A 17,574-nucleotide genomic window follows, 5' to 3' on the forward strand; every position below is an offset into this window, starting at 1 on the left:
CTAGAATCATGCTGAGGTGTTCTTCCAGCCCGTACTTTGCCCAGGCTGCTGAGACCTACCAATCAGGAGAAAAGGAAGGTTGGCAGCACCTTTTGCTGGCCATCCGGTCCTCAGTCCCCACTTCTGTGTCATTGCTGAGGACCACCTGCCCAAATAACTTTGGTGACTAGTGAGGGAACATCTCTAGAACCCCCAGCCCAGGACTTGGGCCACAGCAGGTCCCTGGTACAGGGTGGCAGTTCCCACTGTCCTCCCCCACAGGCTGGGGAACATGCTGATGCCACTGCTGCACCTCTGGCCCCGCAGGCTTCCTCTTTGTCTCCTCCTTGCACAGTTGAGCGTGTGCCTGCCACCAGCCTCCCTCAAGATCACCATTTACATGCAATTGAAATCATGTTTTTAAAGGGCAATTAGGCTCCCACTTAAGTTAAAATTAATTATAAAGAGTAAACCCATAGGCCCGGTTGCTCAAGCCCTATACATTGAAAAAAAAGCCTGCCTCAGGAGGCCTGGTCCTTGTCTGGTTCCTGGTAAGCGCTGCTAAGCTCCTGGCACATTCTGCCTAATAAGAGTGTTTTCCTATTGTAGACATTGCTATTCCAGTTAGACTAGATAGTTTATGCAGACAGAGTGGCTTATGGCGAACATCTGTTTTTGTATGTGTGAAGCCCTGGGTCGTGCTATATTAATTTGACATCTGGGGGCTGTAGACTGAGTCGTTATTGTCCTTCACATGGATGCTCCATGCCTGCATGTCCTGCGATGAAAACCCTAGGTTCCGGGGGCAGAGCCAAGATGGCGGCGTGAGTAGAGCAGCGGGATCTCCTCCCAAAACCACATATAATTTTGAAAATACAACAAAGACAACTCTTCCTAAAAGAGAGACCAGAAGACACAGGACAACAGCCAGACTACATCCACACCTGTGAGAACCCAGCACCTCGCGAAGGGGGTAAGATACAAGCGGCAGTCCAGCAGGACCCAAGCGCCCCTCACCCCAGCTCCCAGCAGGAGGAGAGGAGTTGGCGCGGGGAAGGAGAGGGATCCCAGGACTGCTGAACACCCAGACCTAGCCATCCGTACCGGAGCACAGACACACAGTGCGTGCTTGGGGTGCTGGAAACTAGGGAAACAGAACAGTAAGACCTTTGAGCGTGTCCCCGCAGCCAGCTCTCTGGGGACAAAGAAAAGCGAGTGCTTTTTGGAAGTCTTAAAAAGACAGGAACCCCCACAGCTGGACGGAAACATCCTGGGACATTTAGCCCAGCAGCAGGGAACTCCGGGCACCCTAAACCCCTGGATAGCAGGGCAGCTCAGAGGCCCCTCATGGAAATAAACAGCCTCCAAGCCGCTTCCCCTCTGACGTGGCTCCGCCATATCAGAGCAGCAGCCCAAGGCAGGCCACGCTCACAGCAACAGTGGAGATAAACTCTATAGCAGCAGGGCTAGAATCAGATGCCCTGTCTGCGTGCAGCTGCCCAGCACAAGCCACTAGAGGTTGCGGTTCTCCCAGGAGAGGAAGGCCACAAACCAACAAGGAACGTTCTCCCAGCCGAAACTCATGCCAGCTCCACAAACTATCTCTATCGCCATGAAAAGGCAAAATTTGAGGCAGACAAAGATAACAGAGACAACACATGAGAAGGAGACAGACCTAACCAGTCTTCCTGAAAAAGAATTCAAAATAAGAATCATAAACATGCTGATGGAGATGCAGAGACATACACAAGAGCTAAGGGATGAAGTCCAGAGTGAGATTACAGATGTCTGGAGGGAGATTACAGAAGTGAAACAAACTCTGGAAGGATTTATAAGCAGAATAGATAAAATGTAAGAGGCCACTGATGGAATAGAAAACAGAGAACAGGAACGCATAGAAGCTGACACAGAGAGAGATAAAAGGATCTCCAGGAATGAAACAATATTAAGAGAACTGTGTGACCAATCCAAAAGAAACTATATCTGCATTGCAGGGGTACCAGAAGAAGAAGAGAGAGAAAAAGGGATAGAAAGTGTCTTTGAAGAAATAATTGCTGAAAACCTCCCCAAACTTGGGGAGGAAATAATCGATCAGAACATGGAGGTATTCAAAACTCCCAACAAAAAGGACCCAAGGAGGACAACACCAAGACACATAATAATCAACATGGCAAAGATCAAGGACAAGGACAGAGTTTTAAAGGCAGCTAGAGAGAAGAAAAAGGTAACCTATAAAGGAAAACCCATCAGGCTAACATGAGACTTATCAACAGAAACCTTACAGGCCAGAGGAGAATGGCATGATATATTTAATGCAATGAAACAGAAGGGCCTTGAACCAAGAATACTGCATACAGCATGATTATCATTTAAATATGAAGGAGTGATTAAACAATTCCCAGACAAGCAAAACTTGAGGAAATTTGCCTCCCACATACCACCTCTACAGGGTATTCTAGAGGGACTATTCTAGACGAGAGCACTCCTAAGACTAAACAGATGTCACCAGAGAAAATAAAACTACAGCAAAGAAAGCAGACCAACCAAATACTAACTAAAGGTAAAAAATAAAATAAACTACCCACTAAAAGCAGTTAAAGGAAACACGAAAGAGCACAGAATAAAACAACCAACATAAAGAATGGAGGAGGAGGAATAAGAAGGGAGAGAAGAAGAGAATCTCCAGACAGTGTATATAACAGCTCAATAAGCGAGCTGAGTTAGGCATTAAGATACTAAAGAAGTTAACCTTGAACCTTTGGTTAACACAAATCTAAAGCCTGCAATGGCAATAAGTACATATCTTTAAATAATCACCCTAAATGTAAATGGACTGAATGCACCAATCAAAAGACACAGAGTAATAGAATGGATAAAAAAGCAAGACCCATCTGTATTATGCTTACAGGAGACTCACCTCAAACCCAAAGACATGCACAGACTAAAAGCCAAAGGATGGAAAAACATATTTCATGCAAACAACAGAGAGAAGAAAGCAGGGGTTGCAGTACTAGTATCAGATAAAATAGACTTCAAAACAAAGAAAGTAACAAGAGATAAAGAAGGACATTACATAATGATAAAGGGCTCAGTCCCACAAGAGGATATAACCATTATTAATATATATGCACCCAACACAGGAGCACCAGCATATGTGAAACAAATACTAACAGAACTAAAGGGGGAAATAGAATGCAATGCATTCATTTTAGGAGACTTCAACATGCGACTCACCCCAAAGGATAAATCCACTGGACAGAAAATAAGTAAGGACACGGAGGCACTGAACAACACACTAGAACAGATGGACCTAGTAGACATCTATAGAACTCTATATCCAAAAGTAACAGGATAAACATTCTTCTCAAGTGCACATGGAACATTCTCCAGAATAGACCACATACTAGGCCACAAAAAGAGCCTCAGTAAATTCCAAAAGATTGAAATTCTACCAACCAACTTACTTTTCAGACAACAAAGGTATAAAACCAGAAATAAATTCTACAAAGAAAACAAAAAGGCTCACAAACACATGCAGGCTTAACAACATGCTCCTAAATAATCAATGGATCAACGAACATATTAAAATAGAGATCAAGTAATATATGGAAACAAATGACAACAACACAAAGTGCCAACTTCTGTGGGACGCAGTGAAAGCAGTCTTAAGAGGAAAGTATATAGCAATCCACGCACACTTAAAGAAGGAAGAACAATCCCAAATGAATAGTCGAACATCACAATTATTGAAACTGGAAAAAGAAGAACAAATGAGGCCTAAAGTCAGCAGATGGAGGGACATAAAAAAGATCAGAGAAGAAATGAACAAAATTGAGAAGAATAAAACAATAGAAAAATCAATGAAACCAAGAGTTGGTTCTTTGAGAAAATAAACAAAATAGACAAGCCTCTAGCCAAACTTATTAAGAGAAAAAGAGAATCAACACACATCAACAGAATCAGAAACGAGAATGGAAAAATCACGACAGACTCCACAGAAATACAAAGAATTATTAAAGACTACTATGAAAACCTATATGCTAAAAGCTTGAAAACCTAGAAGAAATGGACAACTTCCTAGAAAAATACAACCTTCCAAGACTGACCAAGGAAGCAACACAAAAGTTAAACAAACCAATTACGAGCAAAGAAATTGAAGTGGTAATCAATAACTACCCAAGAACAAAACCACCGGACCAGATGGATTTACCTCCGAATTTTATCAGACACACAGAGAAGACATAATACCCATTCTCCTTAAAGTTTTCCAAAAAATAGAAGAGGAGGGAATACTCCCAAACTCATTCTATGAAGCCAACATCAACCTAATACCAAAACCAGGCAAAGACCCCACCAAAAAAGAAAATTACAGACCAATATCCCTGATGAATGTAGATGCAAAAATACTCAATAAAACATTAGCAAACTGAATTCAAAAATATATCAAAAGGACCATACACCATGACCAAGTGGGATTCATCCCAGGGATGCAAGGATGGTACAACATTCAAAAATCCATCAACATCATCCACCACATAAACAAGAAGAAGGACAAAAACCACATGATCATCTCCATAGATGCTGAAAAAGCATTTGACAAAATTCAACATCCATTCATGATAAAAACTCTCAGCAAAATGGATATAGAGGGCAAGTACCTCAACATAATAAAGGCCATATATGATAAACCCACAGCCAACATCATACTGAACAGCGAGAAGCTGAAAGCTTTTCCTCTGAGATCAGGAACAAGACAGGGATGCCCACTCTCCCCACTGTTATTTAACATAGTACTGGAGGTCCTGGCCATGGCAATTAGACAAAACAAGGAAATACAAGGAATCCAGATTGGTAAAGAAGAAGTTAAACTGTCACTATTTGCAGATGACATGATATTGTACATAAAAAACCCTAAAGACTCCACTCCAAAACTACTAGAACTGGTATCGGAATACAGCAAAGTTGCAGGATACAAAATTAACACACAGAAATCTCTGGCTTTCCTCTACAATAAAAATGAACCAATAGAAAGAGAAACCAGGAAAACAATTCCATTCACAATTGCATCAAAAAGAATAAAATACCTAGGAATAAACCTAACCAAGGAAGTGAAAGACCTATACCCTGAAAACTATAAGACACTCTTAACAGAAATTAAAGAGGTCACTAACAAATGGAAACTCATCCCATGCTCCTGGCTAGGAAGAATTAATATAGTCAAAATGGCCATCCTGCCCAAAGCAATATACTGATTTGATGCAATCCCTATCAAATTACCAGCAACATTGTTCAATGAACTGGAACAAATAGTTCAAAAATTCATATGGAAACACCAAAGACCCCGAATAGCCAAAGCAATCCTGAGAAAGAAGAATAAAGTGGGGGGCGGGGGAATCTCACTCCCCAACTTCACGCTCTACTACAAAGCCATAGTAATCAAGACAATTTGGTACTGGCACAAGAATAGAGCCATGGACCAGTGGAACAGATTAGAGACTCCAGACATTAACCCAAACATATATGGTCAATTAATATATGATAAAGGAGCTATGGACATACAATGGAGAAATGACAGTCTCTTCAACAGATGGTGCTGGCAAAACTGGACAGCTACATGTAAGAGAATGAAACTGGACCATTGTCTAACCCCATACACAAAAGTAAATTCAAAATGTATCAAAGACCTGAATGTAAGTCATGAAACAATAAAACTCTTAGAAAAAATGACAGGCAAAAATCTCTTAGACATAAACATGAGTGACCTCTTCTTAAACATATCTCCCCAGGCAAGGAAAACAAAAGCAAAAATGAACAAGTGAGACTATATCAAGCTGAAAAGATTCTGCACAGCAAAAGACACCATCAATAGAACAAAAAGATACCTTACAGTATGGGAGAATATATTTGTAAATGACGGATCTGATAAAGGCTTGACATCCAAAATATATAAACAGCTCACGCACCTCAACAAACAAGAAGCAAATCACCCAATTAAAAAATGGGCAGAGGAAATGAACAGACAGTTCTCTAAAAAGAAATACAGATGGCCAACAGACACATGAAAAGATGCTCCACATCGCTAGTTATCAGAGAAATGCAAATTAAAACCACAATGAGATATCACCTCACACCAGTAAGGATGGCTACCATCCAAAAGACAAACAACAACAAATGTTGGTGAGGTTGTGGAGAAAGGGGAACCCTCCTACACTGCTAGTGGAAATGTAAATTAGTTTAACCATTGTGGAAAGTAGTATGGAGGTTCCTCAAAATTCTAAAAATAGACCTACCATTTGACCCAGGAATTACACTTTTAGGAATTTACCTTAAGAATGCAGCACTCCAGTTTGAAAAAGACAGATGCACCCCTATGTTTATTGCAGCACTATTTACAATAGCCAAGAATTGGAAGCAACCTAAATGTCCATCGGTAGATGAATGGATAAAGAAGATGTGGTACATATACACAATGGAATACTACTCAGCAGCAGGATCACAGAACCCAAGAAGGGACTAACAGTTACCAAAGGGAAAGAGACTGGGGAGTACGGGAGGGTAGGGAGGGATAAGGGCGGGGAAGAAGAAAGGGTATTATGATTAGCATGTAGAATGTGGGGGGTGGGGGAAAGTGGAGGGCTGTGCAACACAGAGACTACAACTAGCAATTCTACAACATTTTGCTATGCTTATGGACAGTGACTGTAATGGGGTTTGTGGGGGGGACTTGGTGTAGGGGAGAGCCTAGTAAACATAATATTCTTCATGTAATTGTACATTAATGATAACAATAAAGGGGGATTACTCTATGATAGGATAAAATTAACTGCAAATTAAAGAATAATACATGCTTTACATATCCTTAATTTTGATCTTTTAAAGGGTTTCAGATGATCAGCTATGGAAGTACATTGTTCTGATAATATTTTTTTCTCTTAAAAAAAAAGCAGTCCCTATGTGGTGGTCTCCAATAGGTTCTTCACAATAGTATAAAAGTCATATTAAAGTGTGGGCAAAGGGTTTGTTTGTGTTTATGCAGAGGATCAAAGCCTGATTTGGCTAACCAGAAAATGAATTAAGATATGATATGAAGAACTTCCAACATCAACATCCTCTGGAAGAGTCATTCCAGAAGATGATGATCAAAGAACTTCAACAAAGATCCTGGCGCAGTTGCAGTTGTAGCTACATTCATCCCACTGATTCCTGGACTTGCCATTAGAATGAAGAAGTAGATACGTAAGCTGGCCTGTGCATACAGTAAAACAACAAATTTGACTAGCTCTATATTGTTGGAACTCAACCAAGAATCAGGAGAAGTGCAAGTTGCAGTGCTCCAAAATCGTGTGACTGTAGACTATCTATTATTAAAAGAACATATGGGATGTGAACAGTTCCCAGGAATGTGTTGTTTTAATTTGTCTGATTTTTCTCAAACTATTCAAATTCAGTTAGACAATATCCATCATATTATTCATTATTCATAAGTTTTCACAAATGCTTAGGGTACCTAACTGGTTTTCTTGGTTTCACTGGATATGGCTGGTAATTGTAGGTCTGCTTTTGTTATGTATCTGTATTCCTATTCTGTTAATGGTGTACACAATTTAATTAGTAGTTTGTTAAAACCTATACATGCTTATGTTACTCTACAAGAAGATATGTCAAAGAAATAATCAATCTTCCCATGTTTTCTTCCTTCTGCTACTTCTGTAGCTTTTCTTCTTCCTTCCTAATTACAACCCTTTAGAATTCGTGCCTCATATCGAAAATTACCGAGTATCATAATTCTTCTAAGTGGTAAAGATACCTCAAGACAAATGGTGGGCATAGAAGCCACAGGGCATAAATCTGCAAAGACGTAAAAAGCTAACCTTTTCAAAGAATATTGTTCTCTCTCACTTACCAACTTTACATTTCCCTGTATGGCCCCGGAAGATGGCTGGTTAGCCAGAGACAGGCAAGATTCCTCAAGGGAAGAACAACCTAAGACAGGCACAGTCGCAGGGGGGCCATCAGGTGAGAAATTGGGGATCAACAGAAGTGAGGCTTAGAACCTCACCCCCCCTGTTTTGAGAGAAATCTGCATCTGTGGATGATTTCTTGCCCTTATCTAGCTTGGATTAATACTTAGTCTATAGGCACAGACCTGATCATCTACATTTGCCCTCTTACAGCACTACATTATGTTTTCTACCTTTATCTTGCATCTACCTACCACTTCAGCATTTTATTTTAAAAAAATACGGGAGAAATGTGGGATTCACATATAAATCAAGTATAAAAATCAAACAAATAATCATATCTGAGTTGATTGTTTATAGTTCATGATGCATGATCAAAACCGAACGTTTCTGTGATATGACTGCCCTTGCACTGTTCACCATGTAAGAACTTATTCACTATGTAAGAAGTTGTTCACCATGTAAGAACTTGTTTGTTATGCTTCAGAAGATTGGAGACTGTTGAGAGTTAGGCTTGGGGTTGATTAATGATTGTGCATTAAGTCCCCTATACAGAACTTTATTGTTGCTAACAACCATTTGATAAATAAATATGAGAGATACCCTCTCAATAAAAAAAGAAAACGAAAAAGAAAAGAAAACCCTGGGTCCCAAGGCTTGGGAGAGCTCCCCTGGTCGGCAACACTTCCCACATGTGTCACATATCATTTCTGAGAGAATTAAGCATTGTCTGTGTGACTCTATGGGAGAGTTCTGCTGGGGTGTCAGGACTGGTTTCCCCTGGACTTTGCCCACGGCACCTTTTCCTTTGCTTATTTTACTGTGTATGCTTCACTGTAATAAATCATAACTGCATATACAGCAGCTCAAAATGACTGTTCTCTGAGTCTGGAGTCCTCTTAGGGAATCATCAAGGCTGAGGGCGGCTTTGGGGACTGCCAACACGTTGTCTGTGAATTCTCAGATTAGCACACAATGTGCAGTTTGTTTCAGCCATTCCATGGTGTGGGCTTTCTGACCCCAGTGTGACTCTGCCCTCAGCAATGCACTTACTTGGTGCTTATTGGGAAGGTGCAGGCCTGAGCAACAGTGCCCCAAGGGCACTGCGGTGCCCCTTCTCCTCCACGGAGTTAGTGGTGTGGCTTATCTCGATGAGTACAGCAGTTGTCACGTGTATCTAGTTACTGGCAGTCCCTGGAGACTGTGGACCAGGAACTGAGCTTACAGCTATTCCTGAGTCCACGCAATGGACAGAAGCTGAGCGAGCTTGCTTTCTTGCTGTCATAGTGCTCTGCTGAGGGTCCCTTGTGCCTGCTTGTCCATGGGGCTTTCCCTGCAATGACTGTGGCGACAGGCCTGGCAAGCAGTGCCTTGATGTTTTGCTCTTTCTCTGCATGAGTTCCTATAAGGAAGGGAAGGCCAACTGCAAGCGTTCATCACCTGGCTGGAATGCACTGGTCTTTCTGCAGCCATCCCTGCAGGTAACCATGGGCCTGAGTGTGTGCAGAGGGCTTGAGTTGCAGATTCTGAGTGAGTAGTTTTGAGGTGGGCCTGAGATTCTGCGTTTTGAACAAGCTCCCAGGTGATACTAATATGCTGGTCCAGAGACCACAACTTGAGTCAAAACAAGCTTCCAGGGACTCTCTGGTTTAGCAGCTGTGACTTCCTAGCAGGAGAAATCCCTTTTACACACACACACACACACACACACACACACACACACGGAAATACAGAGGGTGAGGAAGGGGTGAGGAATAGGTTTAGGTGCTCTCTGAATCTCAGTACTGAGACCCCGCCCCCGCCCCCAAATATTCCCTCCTGGGTTGAAGATTCTGAGGCCCAAGGAGAGAAAAGATGCTTTAGCAAGTTGTTAGCAGGCTGGGACTAAGATCTGTTACACTGCCAATGTTCTTCCCTCCCCTACCTCCTCTCTGTTGTACTGGGCTTTCTGGGGGTGGGGAATAGTAAAGGAATGTCCCTTGTTCAGTGTCAGATTATTTAAGATTTAACCAGGAAAACCAGAGTGGTCTCCATTCTAGGCTTCCTTGCCACCCATGCTATACTTAACACAAGACTCAGCTGCCCAGGAGGAACCAGCTGTCCTGAGCCCAGGAGAAAGGTCAAAGCCACTCCCCATACATCTGCATGCTCATGCATGTACCACCCTGGGGACAATGCAACCATGGGAACCTCTCTGATGCCCAGCCACTATGTGTAAGCCCAGTTGCCTGTGCGCAACTCCAGGGACTTCCAAGTAACTAGGTATATATTACAACTCTTGGATTAGTGTGGTATTAGCAAACTACAAGAGTAATTACAGCAGAACTGTAATGGCTCAGATATAAACCCTTTCTTGCTCACAAAAGCATTAGCCATGGGTATTCTACATTAACATACAGAATATGTCGTATAGACCCAGGCTGTTGGCATCTCTACCTCCTCAACAAGGCTTCTGAGGTGCTCTGGTTGTCGTCATTCCTGGACGTGAGAGAGAGAATGGAGGAGCACGGGTCAGGAGCCACCAGTAACTTTCAGGATCACCATGGTACAGAGAATTGGGAAGTTTCTTCTGCCACCCAGAGGTCAGAGAACTGCAGAAAAACATTGTTGACAGCCCAGGTGTTCCATGGGCCCAGGTGGTTGGGGAGTCAGCACTACAAATCTCACATCTGCTGAAATATACTTGTCTCCTCTTCCTGCTAGAGGAAAAGTATGGTGTCTACCTCCTTTCTTCCTTCCCAATTTCATGCAAATACATCACACTGGCAAGGGAGTTGGAGAAATGGAGTCTCAAGGCTTCCAGTTCCTGCAGTTCAGAGGAGAGGATGGCAGTGGGCATGTTGTGGAGTACCAATAGACACATCTTTGAAAATCCCGTTACAGTCGAAAGACTTGTCTCCCTTTTCCTCCTTCCAGATTCAAGTCAAGACCTGCAAGTGTCTCCAGTGTCTCTCTGCAAACAGGCATCAATTGCCAATGCAAGCAACAGTGGTTTGTGTCATGGAATTTTCTTCTCCAGGCCCTAGACCCTCTGGGGATCAAGGCAGCCCTAATTTGTGTTCCCCACTTGTACACATATGTACTTGTGGGTATGCCTGTACATAGGCCCACAGACCCACATCTCAGACAGCAAATCCCCCAGTGCAGGGCACTGTGCTCCAGAGCTCTGAGCAGCTTCACAATGGAGAATCCCAGAACATTCATAGGTGATGGGGCCAAGGAGGCTGCAGGTGAGTTGGGAGAAATGCTTCCTACATTCTGCCCAAATGCCTCTGGCCTCAGAGGCCAAGAATGTAGTCACGGGGACATGTGAGTGTGGAGTATCCTCCTGTGTGCCAAGCTTAGGACAGATTCACCTTTGAGAGTGTTCCCATCAATAGAAAGAAAATCTTCTCGCCCTCTTGAGGGACCAGCCCATTCAATGAATTCTCAGTGAACATGAGCAAGCTATAGTGGATCAAACTCATATTTTCCAAGTCGGGCTCTGTTGGAAAAATTCTTGAGTCTGATTCTGACCTAGGAGAGACTTTTTCCAGAGAAAATGAAGCAAAAGGAACCAGACGAAGACGGGCAGACCTGCCGCCCTTGTGCTGCCATTGCATTCTTCCACAATTGTACTCTTTCTTCCTGAGGTCAGACAGGCTCTTAGAACCCTTCTCAACAGGATTGTAGACTCTCTCCACCAACCAGGGTTGGCAATTATTTTGAAATCTATTTGCATGCCTTGATAAGCAAGATGTGAGTAATGGTTCTGTGATCATAAAAACTTGGGAATCACTGTTTTGAAATGGGTTTTTTTTTTACAGCAGAACTTCTAAAACCAATAGAAAACTAATTTACTATATGGATTTCCCAGCCATCTGTAGAGTACAGCATTTTCCAAATGTATTTCACCACAACACTATTTCCAAGGAACATGTAGTGAGACACAAAAGGTCTGTAGAATACCTGGGCTGCTTCTGTGCTATTTGCTGGTGACTGACAGAGCCCTTTGCTTGACGGTGGTACCTTACATGGACTGCACATGGCAGCAACGTTGAGCTGTTTCACTTGAGAGGTGGGGAGCATCCTCTCCCTTGTTTGGGACAAATCACCAGTGGTCCTTGTGACTAAAGGGCCTCATTCTCTGTGGGTCACATATGTCCCTGAGCTGGCAGGTCATGTGAACCTATGGCCTGATGATAGTATGGGCAGAATTTCTAGAGATCTCAGAAACACTGCTGAGTGGACAGTTCATTTGGTCCTAGGTGGCTAGTCACTGGGTAGTCAAAATGCCTGGAAGTTACAGGATATACACGTGAATGGGCAGATAATTTGTCCATGTGACTGAAAAAATGAGACTGAGAGACAGTGCTGCCTCTCTCAGCTACTCTGCTTTTGAGCGTTAGAAATGAAGAGAAAGGCACAAGAACACCCCCTACCCCAATACAGACACAAATCCGGATACCACTGTGGCAGCTGAGGTAAAAAAAAAAAGAAAAAACACCTCAGAATTTTAATCACCATACAATGTACAGGTAAAAATGTGACAATTCATGTAAATAATAATAAGGCTTCCCTGAAGACTGGTACCAAAAAGGGTTGAAGAAATCTCTGAGAAATTGGATAGTTTGTTTGCATGACAAAGGGATGGCATTCATGCAGTTGGGTGAGGTGAGTGATGAATAGGATGGTGGTAAACACCGAACTTTCTGCAGCAGGACTCTTGTCGACATGGACCAGACAGGAAAGAAACAAGGGCTCAGAGGAATTGGGTTCACACACACACACACACACACACACACACAAAGGGAGAGGGAGGGAGGGACTCCTGAAACCCTGAATGTGAAGAAAATATCCTTGTTAAGGCTGGAATTGCTCTGAAATAGCTTGCCATTTTAGCATAGTGAAGTGGTAATCCTGGGATCCGAGGTTCCTGGGAGTCTGATGATATGCCTTGACTCAGAATGGTGAATTAGAATGTGATGTGACATCCTTAATGGAAGATGCCCCTAACTTTGTAGTTTCAACCAGCGAGTATTGTAATTAATGGGATAATCATCATGCAAGGTCCATATGCTCTGCCTTAGGGGACAACAAGAGACATGGGGCTCCCCGAAGTGACCCACATCTGGCTAGGCCAGACTCATTCATTTAGACCTGTGATAATGGCCTCTGTGACAATGGGTCTTGTAGCTTATTGCAGGTAGGAATGCTAATAAAAAGTCCAGCAAAGGAATGACTGGACTTCTGGTCTCTGCTCCGGGAAAGCTTGTAGGCTCTGTGAGTCAGGATGAGGAGGGAGAACAGAGATCCCCTCTCTGTGCGATGCCCTCCATTGTGCCTGTCCCCCACATCTCAAATGGATTCCCAGAATCTTCCTCTCTGTCCCCACTGGGTCAGAATTAAACCAAACCTCACCCTCTGCCTCATGCGACCCCATGTGATGGGATGGTGTGAAGTCTGAGAGGCTGGGCATGCAGGTGGTAACCCTGTGTCCTGAAATTGGAGGAGCATACGGAGGCATAGCTTCCCCTCCGAAATATGTTGTTGTCAGCCCTGTCCTACTCTTTGATGCTGGCTGCCATCACGTTTCCAGAATGAACTTAGCACCTGGCAATGGGTGCTCATCTGAGTGTGGGGGAAGCATGGTTCACATTGCTTTGATTAAGGACATGACCTTGGAATCTGACTTTACATCCATCAGTCAGCAGCCACATTCCGCATCTTCTGAGGTCATCTGCATTGCTGAATGGCACCTCCTGAGTCTCTGTAGAACTTACTGCTCTGAGAATAGGATAGAATCTGGCTTATCCCAAGTGCAATGACAAACAGCGTTTGGTTGGGCTTGAATATGACCAACCCCAGAAAGCTCTCTTCTTTCCTTCATCAAATAGTGAGCACAATTACAAAATAAAAAAACTTCCTTAGAACAACCCATTCTGTAGTTAGAGACAAAAACATATGTGTGTCTGCTGTATGTATTTTTTGCTGTTGTTGTACAGAATGTATTTGTTACAGACAGTGTTACTGCTTTCCTCACAATATTGGGTCTGAAGTTGTAGGCAGTGGTGTCCCAAATGACTGTTGCCAGGGAATGGGAGATGTTCAATGCTATTACATTAAACATGTTTTCAGCATGGATTCCTCCTGCTCAAAGAGATATATATTTACCTATTTAAAATCATAACATTTTCATGCTCCACTGACCTTGTTATCCTATTGAAATGTTGCTCTTTACCTGCAATTATTTTTCTTGCCTTAAAATCTACTTTGCCTAATATCTAATATTAATTCTATCAGAGTTCAGTAGGATACATGCAAATAATTGGCTTACATCATTCTGGGGGCTGGCTATGCAAGTCTGAAATTTGTAGGGCTGGTTGGCAGGCTGGAAGCCCTTGGGCAGGACCTGATGTTGCAGTCCACAGGTGGAATTTCTTCTTCCTCGGGGAAAGTCCAATTTTGTTCTTAAAGCCTTTCAACTGATTAGATGAGACCCACCTAGATTACTGAGGAAAACTCCCTATACTTAAAGTCAATGGATTGTTAACCACATCTATAAAATATCTTCACACCAACACCTGAGTTAGTATTTGGTGTAATAACTGGATATGATACCCTAGCTAAACTGACACATGAAATTAACCATCACAGTTCATTTAGCCATCTTGGCACTCTACACATCTCCTTAAACCATACTTAATCTCCAAATAAAGACAATAACCAAGTCATACTTCCACCTAACATGATATATCTATCCTGGGTATAACCCAAAACATGCTAACCCTTTGTCCAGGAAAGAAGGTCAGTGGGTGATATTCACTCTTCTGGATAACCTATAACTTAAATACTGTGATGTAAAGTTAATGCTTATTAATACATCATTAATTAGATGACAAGAGGAAGAGATAAGGCATGAGAAAAGGGGGAAAAAAATCTCTCCTATATATCCATACCAAAATAAGGAAGAAATACAGTTCCAGTCCTTGTCTGTGCAACTGGATACCTTCTTTTACTACCATTTCATATTTCCTTTGCCTTAAACAAACACATCAGCTTGTGATTCTTTGCCTGGTGTGGTGACCCAAACCTTCATTCCCGAAGAGACTGGACCATTAGCTACCCTTCCGGAATTGGGTTATTGTAGTTCTCCAATGACTTTAATCACAGGACACAAGATGCCCTAGGGGAATTATTCAAGTGTTCTAGACACACTCTTCTTTATCTCCATTGTGGAACAGTAATCCAATTTCCCTTTGGTAGTCAGGATCAATCACCCAGCCAACACAATTCCCTTTTTGGCCTATTGATTTAGAGGCATTAGAAGCCCAAAGTGGCTGAGTGGCAGTCTCAACCCCCAGTTCACTGGGATCACTGCTGTTTCCTGGTGGGAGTATCCCTCCCTTTAGAACTAAGACTTCTAAACCTGTAGAACACAAGGTTGTAGGACAGGAAGCAAAACTTTTGCTAATGTATTACTTGGAGTGAGAGGTGCTGCATCCATTTCTACCCCTTGATTCCTGGCTTCTGCTGAGATGGTTGAATGGATCCATGAATCACACACCCAGTCTCTTCAGCAAAAGGTTATCCAGCTATGCTCTTGGCCCTTCTCTGGAGCATGTTTTCTCACCAGCAGATATCCTAATTTCAGCATCCTCTGCAACCTGGGTAAGTCAGGAACCTCCCAAATCATCAAATGCTGGTTGCTTTTTGTTTAACAGTTCTTTCCACAGTTTATCTCTTTCCTCTTGCATTTACTAGAAACAGCAAGGGGAGATCACACTCTATCTTCCACACTTGGCTTGGAAGTCTCTTCTCTTCAGCTAAATACCAAAGTTCACTGCCCATAAGTTCTGGTTTCCACACAACTGGAGAATACAGTGCAGCCAGTTTTCTGCCACTGTATAACAAGGATTGCCTTTCCTCCACTTCCAATAACATATTCCTCCTTTCCTTCTGAGTTCTCACCAGAAGTGACTTTCATATTTCAGCCAACATTCTATTCATGACAATACATGTATTCTCTAAGACAACAGAAAGTTTCTCTACCATGTTCACTTCCTCCTGAGCTCCCATCAGAATAGTCTGTAATGTTCATGTTTCTACTAACAATCTCTTCAAGGCAAGCTGGGATTTTTCTATCCTGCTTCTCAAAATTCCTCCAGCCTCTGCCCATTACCCAATTCCACAGCTACTTGCTCATTTTTAGGTATTTGCTACACCAGCACCCCACTTTCCAGTACCAAAATGTGTATTTCCTAGGGCTACTGTAAAATGCTATCACGAATTTAGTGGTTTGAAACATTTAAGACTTTTTTTATTAAAACATAACAAAGACATTTATTCTTTCACAGTTTTGAATGGTACAAATCTGAAATTAAGGTGTTGGCAGGGCTGTGTGGTTTGGTAGGCCCTGGGGGAGACTCTTTCCTCCTTTTTCAGCTTCTGGTGGCGGCAAGCATTGGTTGGCCCATGGCTACATAAAGCCAATCTCTGCCTCCATTTTCAGCTGGTCTTCTACTCTTCTCTGCCTTCTCTTCTGTCTCTTATAAGGATACTTTCCATTAGGGCCCACCTGGGTAATACAAGATAATCTCACCTCCAGATCCTTCATTTAATTACATCTGCTCCTTTCCAAATAAGGTCTCAGGGTTAGGATATGAACATATCTTTTTGGGGACTACCATTTAACCCACTACATAAATATAGCTACACCAACATTATTTTGATTAGTATTTGTACTGTGTATCATATTCCATCATTTTCCTTTCTACTCCATGTCCTTATGTTAATGATATTTCTTGTAAACCATATATAGTCTTCTTTTTAAAAATCCTGTATTACAATTTGAATTTAATGTAGTTACTCATATATTATTTATGTTTCAATACACTATGTTACTATTATTATCTATTTTGTCTCCAGTTATTTTGTCTCCTGCTTTCTTTTGGATTAATCAACTTTTATTTTTCCATTTCCCTTCAAACATCTTGCTTGTTTTATAGTCTTTAATTATTCTTTTAGTGGTTACCCTAGAGATGATGACATGTATCTTTGATTTGCTAGTCTACCATAGATTAATACTTTTACTGTGTCCTCTACCATTCAGTGGTGTGAAATATTTTAGCTCCCTTACGTTTGGCACTATTGTTGACTTGAATTTTAATTGTACATATATTTCAAGCATCACGATGCATTATTATAATTGCTTAATACAGCCAGTGTTCATATAGTTTTCCTAATGGGAAAGTTTTAAATTATGGATTAAATATTTATTACAGGTAAAAAACAATTTAGATTTTCTACTCTTGTGTCCTGTCCCTGACAGGATCATCTGGCCATTGCATCAGTCACAGACTGGCTATCACCAGACGACTTATCAGATGAGCTCACAGATGAACTATTGTGAGCTACCTTCCTGTTATTTCCAGCTGAGCATATTCCTAACTGATATAGGCTGAGATTCAGGAGAATTTGATTGTAATTCTGATGTGACCACAGTGAAATGTCTGGTCAAAAGTTAATTGTATTTCCGTATACCAGCAAACATTTAGAAAATGAAATTAAAACAGTTTACTCCTAGTGCTCAGATCTTGATCTCTAACCACCATTTCCACTTAAAAGGAACCAGAGATTTTTATAGAAACATCTG

Source organism: Manis javanica, chromosome X, assembly GCF_040802235.1.
Source record: "Manis javanica isolate MJ-LG chromosome X, MJ_LKY, whole genome shotgun sequence".
In the NCBI taxonomy this organism is placed as follows: Eukaryota; Metazoa; Chordata; class Mammalia; order Pholidota; family Manidae; genus Manis; species Manis javanica.